The sequence below is a fragment of the Rana temporaria genome, chromosome 13 (genome assembly GCF_905171775.1).
Source record: "Rana temporaria chromosome 13, aRanTem1.1, whole genome shotgun sequence".
NCBI classification, from domain to species: Eukaryota; Metazoa; Chordata; class Amphibia; order Anura; family Ranidae; genus Rana; species Rana temporaria.
In genome coordinates this window covers 95,125,553-95,143,475 of record NC_053501.1, presented here as the reverse complement: position 1 = coordinate 95,143,475, position 17,923 = coordinate 95,125,553, and positions in this window count along the sequence as shown.

Genomic DNA, 17,923 nt, shown 5'->3' with positions numbered 1-17,923 from the left:
CCTCAGCGCCAAGGTCTGACCGATCCAAGCAACCATTGCCAGCGTCTGCATTACGCGGTGCAGGAATATCTAGGGGCAAGATCAGACTTGGAGACCTTTCCAACAGAGCATCCACTGGTTTACTGGGTCTTGAGGATGGACCACTGGCCAGAACTTGCTCAATATGCAATTGAGCTACTGGCTCGTCATGCATCCAGCATTCTTTCTGAACGCACATTCAGTGCTGCTGGAGGGTTTGTAACAGATCATAGAGTGCGCCTGTCCACAGACTCTGTTGATAGTCTTGGATCAGCAGCTATCAAGCACCTGATGCTGATGTAACCGATCAAATTTTCTATGGATGTGGGATCGCTTGAAGACTGCCTATGTTGAGTGACTATCCTATTCCTCCTCAATCTTGATGATGCTATCTTCTAAGAATATTTTTGGTTTAGGGCACCACCACCACTGCCTAAAGCCCAATTTTTCTGCCCCTGTTTAATTGTGTAATTACAATTTTTGATCTAATATTTCACAGCAGGGTCCGTTCATGCGCCCAACAAGAGTATCTGTGAGGGGTTACCTTGGATGTTTTTTCTGATGGAATTCCGCTGAAGCTTGGCTTGCATACACAAGAGTTCTCTGAACTTTCGACCGTTAAGAATGTGGTGACCTACAACACTACAACGAGCTGAGAAAATTAATTTCAATGCTTCCGAGCATGCATTAAATTGTTTCTGAGCATGTGTCAGAATTTTGCATGTTGGAATTGTTACAGATGATCGGAATTTCTGATCGTAATTTTTTCCGTCTGAAAAATTGAGAACCTGCTCTCAATCTTTTGCTGGTGGAAATTCCGACAGCAAAAGTCTGATGCAGCATACACATGGTTGGAAATTCCGACCAAAAGCTCACATTTGACTTTTGCTGGCGGAAATTCCAACCGTGTGTACTCAGCATAAGCCTTTAAAGTTAGCACTTTTGATTTTTCACTTTCATGTTCTATAGTCTTTAACAGTGTTCGAACAAACTTTTTGCCCGTTCGCATGTTCTGCTCCGAGCCGAACCGAGGGGTGTTCGGCTTATCCCTAATGTTGATCTATATACTTCACTATCTGTAATGCTGATCTATATAACGTATCTGTAAGGCTGAGCTATATACAGTACTCTGTCCTGTGATGCTGAGCTATATAGTCTGTCCTGTGATGCTGAGCTGTATAATCTGTCCTATAATTCTGGGGCTGTATACTCCTGACACTATGGGTGGAAGCAAGTGGAATACAGGGGACAGAGTGGGTGGATTATATAAGGGGTGGGGCTTATGAGGGAGTAGGCGAGGTCAAAAAGGAAGGGCGAGGTCTGGCATCCCCCATCCTAAAACTTCACCAGCCGCCATTGTGTCTTAAACCCGAGAGTCCTCAGAGAACTCAGTCAGGTTATAGCCAGGCTATTGTTCCTAATCTTTGTGGACAGTATAATGACAGAATTGGTACAAACTGATTGAAGAAAAGCCAATGTGGTACCAATATTCAAAAAAGGGCAGAGACATATTCCTGGGAATTATAGGCCAATCAGCTTAACATCAATAATGGGTAAATTATTGGAAGGAATGATTAGAGATAATATCCAAAGATTTACAGAGAAAAACAATATCATTAGCAGTAATCAGCATGGGTTTACGAAAGGTTGTTCCTGCCAGGCCAATCTGATAACATTCTACAAGGACGTGAGCTGCTATCTTGATAGGGGAGGCCTGTGGACTTAGTGTAAATGGATTTTGCAAAAGGACTAGAAAGCCTTAATTATGAGTACCGCCTGCAAACACTAAATTTATTTTCACTGGAGAAGCGACACTTGAGAGGGGACATGATAACGATTTACAAATACCACAATGGGGATCCCAGCATAGGAAAAAAACTATTCAGTTCCAGGGAGTGTATGAGGACAAGGGGCCACACATTGTGATATCATTTTAATCAGCAGACTCAGCAGTTTGAGATAATTATCTGGTAATGCACAAACTATGTAAATACATTGGGAAAAAGTACAAGTAAAAGCATTTTTTCCAATATTCCACTTCTTTCGACAAAAAAAAGAAAAATATCTGTAGCAGAATCTGTTATTAATTTAAAGTATATGTCTGAAAAAAAGTGGTATACAGTTCATTGGGGTAGACTATAAGAACTTAGGTTGGGTTCATATGATAGATCGCAGCGGCTCACAGCAGGAGTCTGATGTGTCTCCATCCACCGTTTAGGTCTGATTTCAGCCCGAATTTTGGGCTGAATTCAGACCTGAAAACAGACCAAAAGACGCACAGAGGTCCTGTGCAATACACCCTGGAGCCGCTGCGGAGATGTGTAAACCAGGTCAATAGATATTCGGTCACAATCTTCTGCTATGCGAAATGGATGTGGAGAAAACCACATCCAATTCGTATAGGTGTGGACCCAGCCTAAAAGATAGAAGAAGATGTAGAACTGAGACATCTCGGAAACAAAAAGGTGGTCTGGGACGCAAGTATATATAACAAGAGCCCATGAAGATAAGCATGCACTAAACCGGTGTTTCTCAGTAAATAGTATGCATCTCTCTTTATAAAAAAAAAATATATATTCTTAACACCTTTTGTATCTGTCCCCTTATCTCCATTATATGAGTATTTGTTACTTTATTACCATTTACAGTATCTGTATATCAGTGCTTCTCAACCAATATCTTACTTTTTTTTAATAAATACAAAACAGTCCTATCTTTCTCTTGTGTGTTGTATTATTTTTTTACATTTCTATATGCTTTTCTATATGCTGTAATCATTAAAATTCAAAAATGTCAACTGAATCTTTAGACTTATCATCAAGGAACAAAACACAACAAAGAATTGCACATACAATTAAATGTACTAGTTTTCTACACTCTTAGGTCTAGATATTATTGTATATAATCTATGTGTACTTACCACAAGTCATGCAAAAATATAGCAGACCAAAAAATACTTTTGCTCGCCAGGTCATTGTTGTGTCTCAGCAGTACAGATGCACAAGTTACCATGTTTATTAACCATACAAACTTCCTGTTCCAACCTCCAACTACTCTTGCTATATCTCTTAAAGAAGAAATGTTATAACATTTTTTTGAAATGGCAATACACAGAACCTCCCCCCCGTTACACTACTACAAAACTATGTACATTAGGGGCGCTGGAGAGCCACCCCCTCTATCCACGGCCGCCACCCCCATGCTTTCTTCCAAACATAGAAAATGTACAAATACTTTAAAATGTGCTTTATTGCCTTTGATTTAAGTCTCAACATAAATTGTGGACCATTGTTGGTAATGATTTCCAGTGGTAGCCCTGACCTTGAGAACCATTCCTTCAAGGCAGTGATGACAACTTTAGTTGTCATGACTTTTGCTGTAGCCATTTCGAGTACAAATCATAAGCTAACAAAAAGTATCTTTGATGTTTTGGTGCTACTGTAATTCCTCCACATATATCCAATTGGATTGTATTCAATGGGCCTTTTGTAAAATGTCTGATCTGCAATAAAGCTGCTGTTTTCTTCAGATTTTTTCCACTGACCAAGCATGGTTCACAATTGCAAGCTAACATTTACATTTGGTTGTCTATACAGTACCAGGCCAACACACTACTTTTCTGGAAAGTTGTTTTTTCTGTACCACACCTAGATGACCTTCATGAATAACTGCTCTCTTAAAAGGCAAACAACTTTTCAAGGTGGCAACTTGGTTCTTACTTAGCAGTATGGCTGAAGATGTTGTGTTAAGACAGTTGGAGACTCCCCATATAAGTGGGTCAGTATTTGTTGAATCATTGGATCATTATTAGATGTGGTCACCATGCCCTGTGCTGTAACCGTGAAGACTGGTGAATCGGATTTCAAGTGGCTGCACTTCATCTTGGTTTTCCTGTCCCACTTTTGCATGGAGGACAACACGGGACAAATAATTTACTTGATGCAACTTTCTCCGCCTACAGCAAATGTCAAAGTTATACTAAAAAAGCCTGCTTGACGAACTATATATACAAAGAGGATAGTGGCCAGACCCCAATGTAAGGCTTAAGCCTAGTACACACTATCATTGTGGGCTGAAGGAAGAAAAAAAAAAAGAGCTCCAGAATGTTGTAATATTAATATATATGTGTAGGTATGTATGGCACAATATATTATATTGCATTACCATATTGACCAGGAATTCAGTTGAACTGTCCAAGCCAGCTGAATTCTAACATATCAAAGGTACAGAAGACCCTAATGCCGCGTACACACCATCACTTTCTGCGATGGAAAAAAACGTCATTTTCAAAAACGTCAATTTAATTGACCGTGTGTGGGCAAAAACGTCGTTTTATGTCTTCTAAAAAACGACAGAAAAAAATTGAAGCATGCTTCAATTTTATGTGTCGTTTTTCAAAAGTGCACTTTTTACCTCACAGAAATTGACCGTGTGTAGCAAAAAACGTCGTTTTCTAAGACGTTTTTTCATCCACGCATGCCCAGAAGCTAGCTTCAATGGTAAAACGTGGTGGAACGTAACCTGACTTTGCAAGATCATTGTGAGAAAACGATGGTGTGTATGCAACTTCGTCTTTGAAAATTGAAGTTTCAAAAACGTCATTTTTTACTTCACAGAAAGTGTCGTTTTTTTTTCATCACATAAAGTGATGGTGTGTACGGGGCATTAGATGTGTTAATCTTATGCAAGAATACCTAGGTGTGTGTGAGGTATGGCCCGTTAACCTCAAAGGTTATATTGTTTACATACGTTAAGAAGTATTTATTGATGGTAATTAGACTTGAGGGGGTATTCATTCATGAGAAAAATTTGGTTGGGGTCATTATCTGTCACTCTGAAATACAGGATGTAGATCAAAGACGGCCAATCAAATTGCTCAGCTATTCAGTGGATAGGGAATATAATTCTGGAGATCAATCTTGTTACTCAGAATATTCTCTGTGTATTCTTTGGGTAGGGCACAGGTCTAGAGCTTTGAATTACTCTGTTGTATTTGTATCCTCTGTGGAATTTAGACTTTATTCTGTATTGGAAGTCAAATAAATGCACTCTCTGAAGAGCCTGGTGTGTTGCTGTGGAAGAACATAACTTTTAGTCATCATACTAATACCTAAATATCATTTATCTAACCGGACTCCAATATACATGACTTCACTACCTTGGTGCCGTGACTCGGATGTCTGGTTGTGACATAAGAGAGTCTGATGTTCAAGATTAAACAAATTTGGAACCCCAGAATTATTCACTGGAAACTGAAGAAAGAAAAGACTGTCGTGTACCACCATAAGACCGGAACTGGCAAAGTGGAGCCTCAAATGTGGTGAGTAAAATATTTCCTTTTTTTTAGTTATTAACAATATAGTCAAAATGCTTACTAAGTGTGAAGCTAGTGTCAGTTCTGATAAAGTTAATAGATGGGTATTAAAATGTATTAAGCGTCATGGCGGTCCTTATGAAATTCCAGAAGGGATTTTTAGAGAAAAGTGTTTTTGATAGCAAAATTTCAGAAAGTAAAAGAAAAGGTTATATTGTGCAGGGCTTGTTGTCTTGCTGTTTAACAATGGAAAGTTCTTTGAATGATAAAGTTGAATAAATTGCACAGTTACAGAATGCAGTTGATAATAGCCATAAGATTTTTGAGGTTACAAAACCAATCAGAAACTGAGACAGTAAATTTAAAATTTTAAAGTGTATTCGTACAGTTTGTACTCCTGCGCTGACCTTAAAATATAAATGAATATGTATATATCCGTGACATTCATACACCAGCTCTTGTGAATCGTTATCTCTAAATCTGTGATACATTCACATATATAGAAACAAAATGTAAAAATTATATAAAACACAAAATATATGAACCCCTTCTTCCCTGCAAACTCTTAAGCGTGTCTGCGCTATTAATCAATAATAAAAAAATGAAAATACGGAACTATAAATACACTAAATAGTCCAGTGCAATCGTGCATTAGTACAATGTCCTCAAAAAGCGTGCCTCCAGTAAGTGCAGGAATTTGTGCCTTGCTGCAAAAAAAATTTGTGACTTTGCCACCTTATAGTGTCACCACCACCTCCTATTGCGCTATGCTCTCACCAGATTCAAAAAGGTAAACTGCATATAATCATATGGTGTGCGGTTTCCTCTTCTGCGTTCCAGAGGACGAAAATGCCTGTGCGGTATCGTTCCAGGGGTCAAGGATCGTGTGGCGTGAAAAAAGATGTGTGGTACCCCCGCGCCTCGACGTGTTTCGAATACTTAGATTCGTCCTCAGGAAGCTTCCTGAGGACGAATCTAAGTATTCGAAACACGTCGAGGCGCGGGGGTACCACACATCTTTTTTCACGCCACACGATCCTTGACCCCTGGAACGATACTGCACAGGCATTTTCGTCCGCTGGAACGCACCACGGTTAAGGCTTGGAACGCACGCCGGGAAGGTAGCAGTGACGCTGGACAGGCTAGTGCCGGCTTGGGCACAGGAGCATGTGAGTGTAAAATTCGTTTTTAAATGTTTCATGAATAAAACTTGTTAAAACGTACTACACCATATGGGCCTTTTTTCTTCTTGGGAGTATAAGAGAACCCATAGAGAGTTGGAGCGCAGAGATTCGGGAACCAGAAGAGGAAACCGCACACCATATGATTATATGCAGTTTACCTTTTTGAATCTGGTGAGAGCATAGCGCAATAGGAGGTGGTGGTGACACTATAAGGTGGCAAAGTCACGAAATTTTTTTGCAGCAAGGCACAAATTCCTGCACTCACTGGAGGCACGCTTTTTGAGGACATTGTATTAATGCACGATTGCACTGGACTATTTAGTGTATTTATAGTTCCGTATTTTCATTTTTTTATTATTGATTAATAGCGCAGACGCGCTTAAGAGTTTGCAGGGGAGAAGGGGTTCATATATTTTGTGTTTTATATAATTTTTACATTTTGTTTCTATATATGTGAATGTATCACAGATTTAGAGATAACGATTCACAAGAGCTGGTGTATGAATGTCACGGATATATACATATTAATTTATATTTTAAGGTCAGCGCAGGAGTACAAACTGTACGAATACACTTTAATATTTTGCACAACTGCACCACATGGTGGAGTACACCACAACTGCAGCAGACCAAATAATTTTATTTTTATTTTATACTAACACGTAATATTTAATATTTATTTGCGCCGGTACAACCACTCACAACCAAACAGTAAATTTAAAATTGCATACAGTTACCATTGGGGGAGCTTTGCTTGAGAAATCTAAACGTTGCGATGAATTATCAGAGGAAAATGAGAGATTAAATTAAGAATTATGGAATTGAATAAGAGATCTCAGGAATGCAGATATGCATCAAATCTTGGATTATGCAATCTGCAGCAAAATACAAACACAAACTTTCTATCAAATGAAACAGAACCTCATATTAAATCTGATAATTCATTGCCAGCCGCACCCACTGTGACCAGCACAGTTTATAACAATAACTATAATAATACAGGTGAAGTTCAGCTTGTAATGAAGAATTTGAAACCAAAAGAACTAGATGCAATTCTTAAAGAAATAGGAATGGTTCCCTGCCACGATTTAAACAGATTTTGTCAATGGTTTTGTGACTTGCAGCAGGTCAGAGATATGTACAGTCTTAACCCATCTGACTTAGAAAGAGTTTTGCAACATTCTATAGGAAATAGTATTTGGATGAGAATTAAACAGATCTGTATTAAGCCTCTGAGGACAAGGGACATATTACTGGAATTATTATGTGTTTTGTATGGAGTACGTTCTGATGTTACTATTCATGGGAAGATCCAACAAATGCAAAGTGAATCTCCCTATGAATTGTCACACAGGATAGCAACTATTATGGAATTATTGGTCGATAATAATCTTGCATTTGAGCGGGGAGGCTCGATACATATCAGTATGTTTCTAGATGCTTTGCATGAAGATATTAAACAAAATATTTTATTAGTTACCCCGAATCCTTATGATTTAAAAGACGTATTGTTGAGGGCAGATCATTTATGGAGAAGGTCAAATGAGCAAGCTGTCAGAATTGATGTAGCCACATTGTTTAGGACAAACACTGAACAGAAAGATCAGAAGATAGTGTAGCCCTGTTGTGATTTTCAGCCATTTAAGAGGATGTAGATATATATATATATATATTGCAGCAGGTGGAGCCAGAGAGCACAGATTTGGAAAACTGCATTTCCCAGGAGGCTGTGAGAAAGGAAGTTCCGGGAGAGAGGGGAGTCAGGAGGAAGGAGTGAAGGGAGTCAGTCTGGGACAGTGATCCAAGAAAGACAGATCTGCATTGCAGGGGATTTAAGACAGCTTGTATCAGAGCTGTGTGTTTGCCACTGAGACACAGGCTCTATGCAGTAGTGTTTGGAGAGACTGATGTTCGTCTACTGAAACAGGGAGAGACTGTGTTTGGAGCGATCGAACTGAGGCCTGGTCGCAGGGCCGATCCAGCCACCGGAGTAACCCAGCCTGCCCAATTGAGTGAGTGGAGCTGACGGAGGTTATTGCCAGATTCCCAGACGGCCCCTAGACTATCTGAGATATCCTGCCGGAGGCTTTAAAAGACTGCATCCATTTCACAGACGTCGGTCTGAGAGGGACACTCGCTTCCGCAGACAGCCATCCTCCTTTCCTAAGAGACACTGGAAGTGGTGAGCCGCCTTTGGCCATTGCAACAAGTGTATTTCCTACAACTGTCATACATCCAGGGCCCCAACGTTGGCTAGCCTAGGACAGTACTACTGGCCAGTAGTTTAGGGTGGGGTCGATACTGCTAAGTATATAGATATATTACTGTTCATCGCATTCAATCTAAACGTATTATCTCATTCTGTTATTAGTTGTATTATATTAGAGTGGGGAGACATTAAGGGCTTTTGCTCTATCCCACAGTCATTAAATCTGTTATAAAACTTCACAAGGTGTGCTGGTGTGCTGTGGATTCATTGTTTGTGGTGTGTCACAGAGGTGAGACAGAAGACCCGATAATTCAGCGGCTCCTTCGGGGGTGAGCGCTACACGTGGGGGCTCGTCCGGGATTTGAACCCGGGACCTCTCGCAAAGTGATAACCGCACAAACGAGCCAGCAATGGATCCAAACACCGCAGCAGAGTGGTGCAAAGAACAAAATGGCCAATTAGGGCTGAGTATAGTAATGGACATTCCTGCTGACAAATGGACAGAGGAACAGATCCGTCAAGCAGTAACTACACTAGCACCTGACCAGAAAGTGTTTGTAATAGACACGAAAATAGATCAAAAAGTCTCCCATACCTATGCCCTACTAGAATGGAAGAAAGGAGTCCCAACCTGCTTCCAGGGTGATAGCATCCAGCTAGCCGGAGAAGTTAAAGCACGGTTATTCCCTCTACTCACCTCAGCAAGTTGTCTGGAGGAACCAAGCCAGACCATGTCAGACACAGTGGAAGTAACTACCACTTCTGTACCAACCAATAACTACCCCCCAGCTTCCTTCTTCATGGACATAGGAAAACTGGTAGAGAGCGTTAGAAAAATGTCCTCGCCATCTGTGAACTATGGCTACAGGAAGTTGAGAATTTTTTCTGGAGTGCAGCCTGTACCTCCTGGAGAAGAAGAGTATGAAACCTGGATGGAACAGGCTATGCAAGCACTGGAAGAATGGGATGTTCCAGAGGCTCAAAAGAAACAACGCATTATTGAAAGTCTGAAAGGTGTTGCAGCAGAAGCCATCCGAAATTTGAAATTCAGTCAGGAGTCTTGTACAGCATATGACTATCTTCGCATGCTACAAGATGAGTTTGGGCGCACAGAGAAAGCTACAGATCTAATCTTCCTATTTGAACACATGTTCCAACGGGAAAATGAGCAGCTTTCCGAGTATATTCGACGACTAAACAAAATGCTATACCAGATTGTACTAAAGAAAGGAATAGAAGCCAGGGATATGGATCAAGTTAGAATGAAACAGATCCTGAGAGGCGCTCTGAGTTCCGATCCTATCTGGATCCAGTTGAAGACCTTACAAGAGGGTACCTCTTTGCGATACTCTGATCTCATTAAGATGGTAAGGGAGGAAGAGGCTATCCTAGAGGAGAAAAAGAAGGGCTCAGGATTTTCATTTCCTGCTGAGGTTCGAACGCTCAATGTGTCAAATGGGAATTCAGAAGTGGAGCAATTAAAGGCTCAAGTTTCCCAGCTGACGCAAATGCTAACCCTATTGTCGGCAGGTGTCAAGTCGCCCCTTGAAAAACTCACTTCAGAACCAGTTCCTGAATCTACTACTCAGGTGGTGCCTATCAAGAAACCGTCAAACATCTGCTATAATTGCGGAGGAGTGGGTCATTACCGAAATACCTGTCCGAGCCCATCGAATGCAAGAGGAAGTTATCGACCGGCGGGAAACTACAGAGGGCCCCAGTGAGGGAGCAAACTGGGTGCCCAACTACTGAAGACTGCTCTGATTCCCAGGATACCAATAAGAGGCCCAAGTCTTTACCCAGAGCCTCACCTGCTACGACAAAAAGATCCCCTCCCCTGGCGTCTGGTCCTGTGTCAGAGGGAGGCAAGGCACACCCACAACCTAAACACCCGGAAGGGGGAAGAAAACAACCACCACAAGCGAGGAAGAGGGCTAGAGTGCAGCCGACTGGGTCTATGCCTTCTACTACTCCGAAGAAGTTCCCTGACCAGTTGATTGGCCCTTCACCCATTATCCCAGTTCAAGTAGAAGGGGTTTACACGAAGGCTCGCCTCGATTCAGGTGCTCAAGTAACACTGATTTACCGGGACTTCTACCAGAAGCATTTGAAGCATCTACCCCTGATGGAGTTAGAGGATCTCGAAATCTGGGGTATTGGGACTCAGAAGCTTCCATATGATGGGTGTCTACAAGTGAAGCTGGAGTTCAGTTCGGCAACTGTTGGACAACCAGGGGTCTGTGACGCCTTAGCCATTGTATGTCCCCGCCCACCAGGAGCTAATCGAAGTTCTATGATTGTGGGAACAAATACTGACTTGGTGAGACGCCTTATAACTCCATTAGTGACGGAAGAGAGTTCTACTTCAGAGGAGATGCACCCGATGTTGCGGCCAATCTACCAGCGGATTATTCAAGAACAGAGGGCCCCTGCAGAAGTGGGACGGCTTTGGAGATTAGAAAGAGCAGAGAAGGTCTTACAGCCAGGCGAAATGACTAGTTTCCGGGCCTCAGTCAAGTTGAATTGGTCACAACCAGGCCCCTATGTGGTCCTGGAAACTGATCCCAGAAATATGAAGAGATCTGGAGTGGAATTGGTGCCTGAGATAATATCGCGGGCCCGTGGGAGAGTCTCTGTAAGTGTATGCAATGTGTCAGACTCCCCAGTGACCTTGAAGGCACGGATGCCGATTGGACAAGTGGCCACTGCCACACCCCTCTCACCCACTGAATTGATAGATGGAGTAGACAGAGAGATCCCAGCTGAACGATTCTATCCTAAAGATGCCCCTGTCTCGCCTGAGTGGAAGAAGCGAATTCAGTCTCAGCTCCTCAAGTGGCAACATTTATTCTCCAAGGATGAGTTTGATGTGGGGTGTGCTAGGAGCACTCAGCACCGCGTTCGCCTCCAAGATGACAAGCCCTTTCGAGAAAGGTCACGGCGAGTCCCATTGGGAGATCTAGATGACCTAAGGGAACAGCTGGCTGAATTGAAAAGGACCAGGATAATCCAAGAATCCAGGAGTCCTTATGCCTCACCCATCGTGGTAGTTCGCAAGAAAAACGGTTCCATCCGTTTGTGCATAGACTACCGCACACTCAACCAAAGAACCATTCCCGACCAATACACTACTCCTCGAATAGAAGATGCCTTAGAGTGTCTGTCCGGAGCAAAGTGGTTTAGTGTACTTGACCTGCGAAGTGGATATCACCAGATACCCATGCATCCTGAAGATAAAGAGAAGACTGCTTTCATCTGTCCTCTGGGATTCTTTGAGTTTAATAGAATGCCCCAAGGCCTCACAGGAGCCCCAGCAACTTTCCAACGACTAATGGAAAAGACGGTGGGAGACATGCACCTGATTGAGGTATTAGTGTATCTGGATGACCTAATAGTCTTCAGAAGAACACTGGAAGAACATGAGCAGCGGTTGGAAAAGGTCTTGAAGCGGCTGCATGAAGAAGGATTGAAACTTTTCTTAGAGAAGTGTCAGTTCTGTCTGCCTTCAGTCACGTACCTGGGACATGTTGTTTCAGCAGAAGGCATATCAACTGACCCTAAGAAGTTGGAAGCTGTGGCTTCATGGCCGAGACCTCGTAATATTACTGAACTCCGGTCCTTCCTAGGATTCTGCTCATACTATAGGAGGTTCGTAGAGGGGTTTGCCAAGATAGCTCAGCCTCTGAACACGCTTCTAAGAATGGAAGGAGCAGAAGATGAATCAATGCCCTTTGAGCCGGGTTCATCAGCCCACGGAACTAGGAAGCCTCGTGAATCAATCCAGGAGGAATGGACCGACCAATGTGAAAGAGCTTTCCTCCAATTGAAAGGAAGTCTAACACAGGCTCCTGTCCTTGCCTACGCTGATCCTGCCAAGCCTTATGAACTACATGTGGATGCTAGCAGAGAAGGGCTAGGAGGAGTACTATACCAGGAATATGATGGCCTCCTGAGACCGGTGGCATATGTGAGTCGGGGTCTCACCCCTTCTGAGAAGAATTACCCCACTCACAAGTTGGAGTTCCTGGCCTTGAAGTGGACAGTGGTGGACAAACTAAAAGACTACCTGTACGGGGCCAATTTTGTGGTCAGAACTGACAACAACCCACTCACTTACATTCTCACTACGGCCAAACTGGATGCCACTGGGCACCGGTGGTTGGCTGCCCTGTCAGGATTCCGCTTCAGCCTCAAATATCGCCCTGGGGTCAATAACCAAGACGCGGATGCCTTATCCAGGAGACCCTATAGCACAGGGGTCCCAGAAACAGAGTGGACTCATTTGACTCCAGATGGAGTTCAAGCCCTATGCCAAGGGGTGGAGTGCCGAACCAAAGGAATGATTGGAGCAGAGGCCATAGGAGTCATGGCTGCCGGTGTCCCTAAAATGTATTGTAACCCTACAGAGCTGAGGAGTGAGGGCCTGCCTACTTTCACGAAGAAGGACCTGAGAGTAGATCAGGCTGAATATCCTTTGATCAGGTTAACTCTGAGAGCAATGAAAGCGGGTCAAAGAGGGCTCCTACTAACTGATTCACCAAAAGAGGCTCGTCTGGTCCACAAAGAGTGTGAACGGTTGAAACTGCTAGACGGGGTGGTCTACCGAAGGGGCCCCTCAGATGACTTAGAAGAAAAGCAGCAGTTGTTCCTCCCAGAGAAGCATAGAGAAAATGTGCTGAAAGCTTTGCATGATGACCATGGTCACTTAGGAGCAGAGAGAACTTTTAAACTGGTCCGAGACAGATTCTATTGGCCCTGCATGAGAACCGAAGTTGAAAGCTACTGCCATTCCTGTCTAAGATGTATCCAGAGGAAAACTTTACCTTCTAGGACTGCTCCAATGAGCCATCTACAGAGTCAAGGGCCTATGGACCTGGTGTGTATTGACTTCCTGTGCTTAGAGCCTGACACTAGTGGACAGGGAAATATCCTAGTGGTGACAGACCACTTTACCCGTTATGCTCAAGCTTTTCCAACCAAAGATCAACGTGCTCCTACTGTAGCCAAAGTCCTAGTAGAAAAGTTCTTTGTTCATTATGGTCTACCTCAGAGGATCCATTCTGATCAAGGCAGAGACTTTGAAAGTCGACTCATCAGGCAGCTCTTGGATCTATTGGGGATTCAGAAGTCAAGAACCTCCCCCTATCACCCCCAGGGTGATGCACAACCGGAGAGATTCAATCGGACTCTGCTCAATATGTTGGGAACACTGTCGATCAGGGAGAAACAGCACTGGAGTCGGCATATCTCTACCATTGTGCATGCTTACAATAGCACAGAAAGTGATGTTACAGGATACTCACCGTACCGCCTCATGTTTGGAAGAGAAGCCCGATTACCAGTAGATTTAGATTTTGGCCTCTCCCTTGACCAGACGTCTATTGCCTCTCACCAGGGTTATGTGGATAGACTGAGGAGAAACCTGGCTTCTGCATTTGAGAAGGCCCGTTTGACATCCGGGAGTAGAGAACAAAGAAACAAACGGAACTATGACTTGAGGGTTCGGGTACAGGATTTACAGCCAGGTGATCGAGTTCTATTGAGAAATTTGGGTGCTTCGGCCAGGCACAAACTAGCTGATAGATGGAGCTCTCAGATCTATATCGTCTGTAAACAATTGCCTGGCCTGCCAGTGTACCAGATTCGACCAGAGGGAAAGACCGGGCCACTGAAGAATTGGCATCGGAATCATCTCCTACCTCTGAATGAAGCTGTGCGGGTACCAGATAGAGATGAGTCTCCTTCACCCATTCCATCCACTTCCCGTCAAGCACCTGTTACTCGGTCCCAACAGCCACCTTCTACAAGAGAAAGTGAGGACGACAGCGATGAGGAAGATGTGTGTCCGAGTTGGATGTGGCCATCTGAACCTATGGATGTTCATCCAACTATTATGACTCCTGAGCCAGATTTGAGCAATTTGAGACCAGATGCCCCTGAATTTGTGCCTCAAGCAAACGAGGATAATTCTGTACCCTCTCAAGTGGAAAGTCTCTTGCCGGAAACCTCAGTGCTAGAAGATGCCCCTGTTCAGCCAGTTGAAAAGGAAACTGAATTCCCTCAGTTAACACAGCAAGTAGAAGAGGACTCAGCAGATGAAGGCCCATCCGGGTTTTTAGAATCAAGGTCCAAACGACTGGTGCGACCTCCTCAGAGACTCACTTATGACTCACCAGGGAACAGCACAGAGGAAGCTATCACTACTGTACGCAGATCACCCAAAGTGTCCACCCTAACCACAGAGGTATCAAAGGACTTGTGTCCAATCCCGACCATCAGCACACCTTGGTGGAGTGTTCCTCTGCCCCCTCCACTTGCTAGACGTTGTCATAGACTGCATCTATCTATGCGCAGTAAAGGTATTCAGATGGTCTAGTATAAACTTTATATGTGCCTTTCATACTGTATATATTGTCTGTAGAACTTACAAATACAGTTTACCCTTTGGGGGGGACCCCAAAGATATTAAGTAGGGGGAGAATGTAGCCCTGTTGTGATTTTCAGCCATTTAAGAGGATGTAGATATATATATATATATATATATATATATATATATATATATATATATATATATATATTGCAGCAGGTGGAGCCAGAGAGCACAGATTTGGAAAACTGCATTTCCCAGGAGGCTGTGAGACAGGAAGTTCCGGGAGAGAGGGGAGTCAGGAGGAAGGAGTGAAGGGAGTCAGTCTGGGACAGTGATCCAAGAAAGACAGATCTGCATTGCAGGGGATTTAAGACAGCTTGTATCAGAGCTGTGTGTTTGCCACTGAGACACAGGCTCTATGCAGTAGTGTTTGGAGAGACTGATGTTCGTCTACTGAAACAGGGAGAGACTGTGTTTGGAGCGATCGAACTGAGGCCTGGTCGCAGGGCCGATCCAGCCACCGGAGTAACCCAGCCTGCCCAATTGAGTGAGTGGAGCTGACGGAGGTTATTGCCAGATTCCCCAGACGGCCCCTAGACTATCTGAGATGTCCTGAGGCTTTAAAAGACTGCATCCATTTCACAGACGTCGGTCTGAGGAGAGAGGGACACTCGCTTCCGCAGACAGCCATCCTCCTTTCCTAAGAGACACTGGAAGTGGTGAGCGGCCTTTGGCCATTGCAACAAGTGTATTTCCTACAACTGTCATACATCCAGGGCCCCAACGTTGGCTAGCCTAGGACAGTACTACTGGCCAGTAGTTTAGGGTGGGGTCGATACTGCTAAGTATATAGATATATTACTGTTCATCGCATTCAATCTAAACGTATTATCTCATTCTGTTATTAGTTGTATTATATTAGAGTGGGGAGACATTAAGGGCTTTTGCTCTATCCCACAGTCATTAAATCTGTTATAAAACTTCACAAGGTGTGCTGGTGTGCTGTGGATTCATTGTTTGTGGTGTGTCACAGAGGTGAGACAGAAGACCCGATAATTCAGCGGCTCCTTCGAGGGTGAGCGCTACAATAGTATCTAATGATCACATCAAAAGAGGAAACTCTGGGTCAAACATAGGTGATATTAATATGAAAAACAAAGCTGACCAGAATAATAATAAAAAAAGGACCTGGATACCAATTTCCTCAGTTAAAACAGAAATATGACCACCTGAAGATTGAGTATGATAAGATGAAAATAGAATATTACACATTATTGGAACAGTTAAAGAGTCCAGATCTGTTTTTGAATGAAAATTACGCTTCTCTAGCAGTGGGGGTGAATTAGCTTCAAACTGTAGACTGTAAATAGTACTTTGTTTTAACTTTAAACAATGTGTAAGGACTTTGCTAATGAGTTTTGTTGGAGAGTTTTTGTCTTTCAGGTATATTGCTGGCGATACTCGCTTGCATGTGAACAGCAGAAGAAATTGCTAGCTAGTAGGGGAGAAACGCTGAATGGACAATATATCACTATACAAGAAATTATAAAGAATTCATGGACACTCTCTCAATATTCATCAAGCAATGGATTTTTTTTTTGAACATTCAAATTTCCTTTTTTTCCTTTTTTATTTTTTTACTTTTAATGGACTTCCTCAACGCCCTATTTTTTTAAATTTTCTCCCTTTCCCTGATACATTTTGCTTATTTAGCATAGCATAAATTATAGTAGGTTGGGTGGTTTTCCTAAATTTATAAGAGGGGTGAGTGAAATTCATCACTCTAGTCATGATTTGAAACATTGTTGAATCAGTTGTTTATAATATGATGAAGTCTGTGACACATATGGATGAAAAAGACCTTTCAAACCTTTCATAAAAAAATACTGGAAAGAATTTCCACTGCCGCGTTGTCTGGACAGAAGATCTGAAAAACACTGAAGTCAAGCTGATTTTATCTGAACCATCGCGTGGGGGTATATGTATGTTGGTACACCATTCTGCTGGAATTATGGACTGAATGATACAAGTAACGGCTCTATTAAAGGCAATGAGAGGTCGGCCTACAATCAATTACGAAAGCAAATTATTGCTGGCAATCGACAAATTCAGGTATTTGACAGGTACACAACAGGTCATCATTAAATGGAAAGAAGCAGATGTGAATTGTGAAATGCTTACAAGATGGACTCATGAATGTCAAGTGCAAGGAAATAGTTTGCAGCACAGAGTTTTTACTGCTGTGTATCCAAACCTTTTGACCTTAAAAGTGACTGCTGGTACATTGATGGTTCTTCTTACTATAAAGATGGAAGTAGAATTTCAGGATTTGCTGGTGGTTGTGTAAAAGCATCTTTAAAAATGAAAACTTTGAGCCTGTAAATGGGAGAATCCTGGACTTATGTGGATTGGAGCTCCCAAAGCATACCAAGTTTACTTTTTAGTGAGATGGTGAGAGATGTGATGAAGTCAGAATGGACTGTAACATCAGCTAGTTTTTGCACAATATTCAAGATCGTGATGTGATTTACTCAAAGAGCAAGCTTTGAAATAAGGCCCAACAGCTATACGGGCCACAGAGGTTTACCAAATTCTTTTCCAGTCATGGTCTAAAGTTATATTATCTAATAACTGTTTCATGGGGATATTTTAGAGGTTGGTGAAGAGAGATGTAACCAGTCTCAACTTCATATTTTATATGAGCCATTGTAAAGCATCCAGTACCTCAAACCATAATGATGTTTGTTGCTTGATTTATGGATCAGTTCTAGTAGTTAGAACCGATCCAAGTGGGGGTATATGTTGTAATATTAATATATATGTGTAGG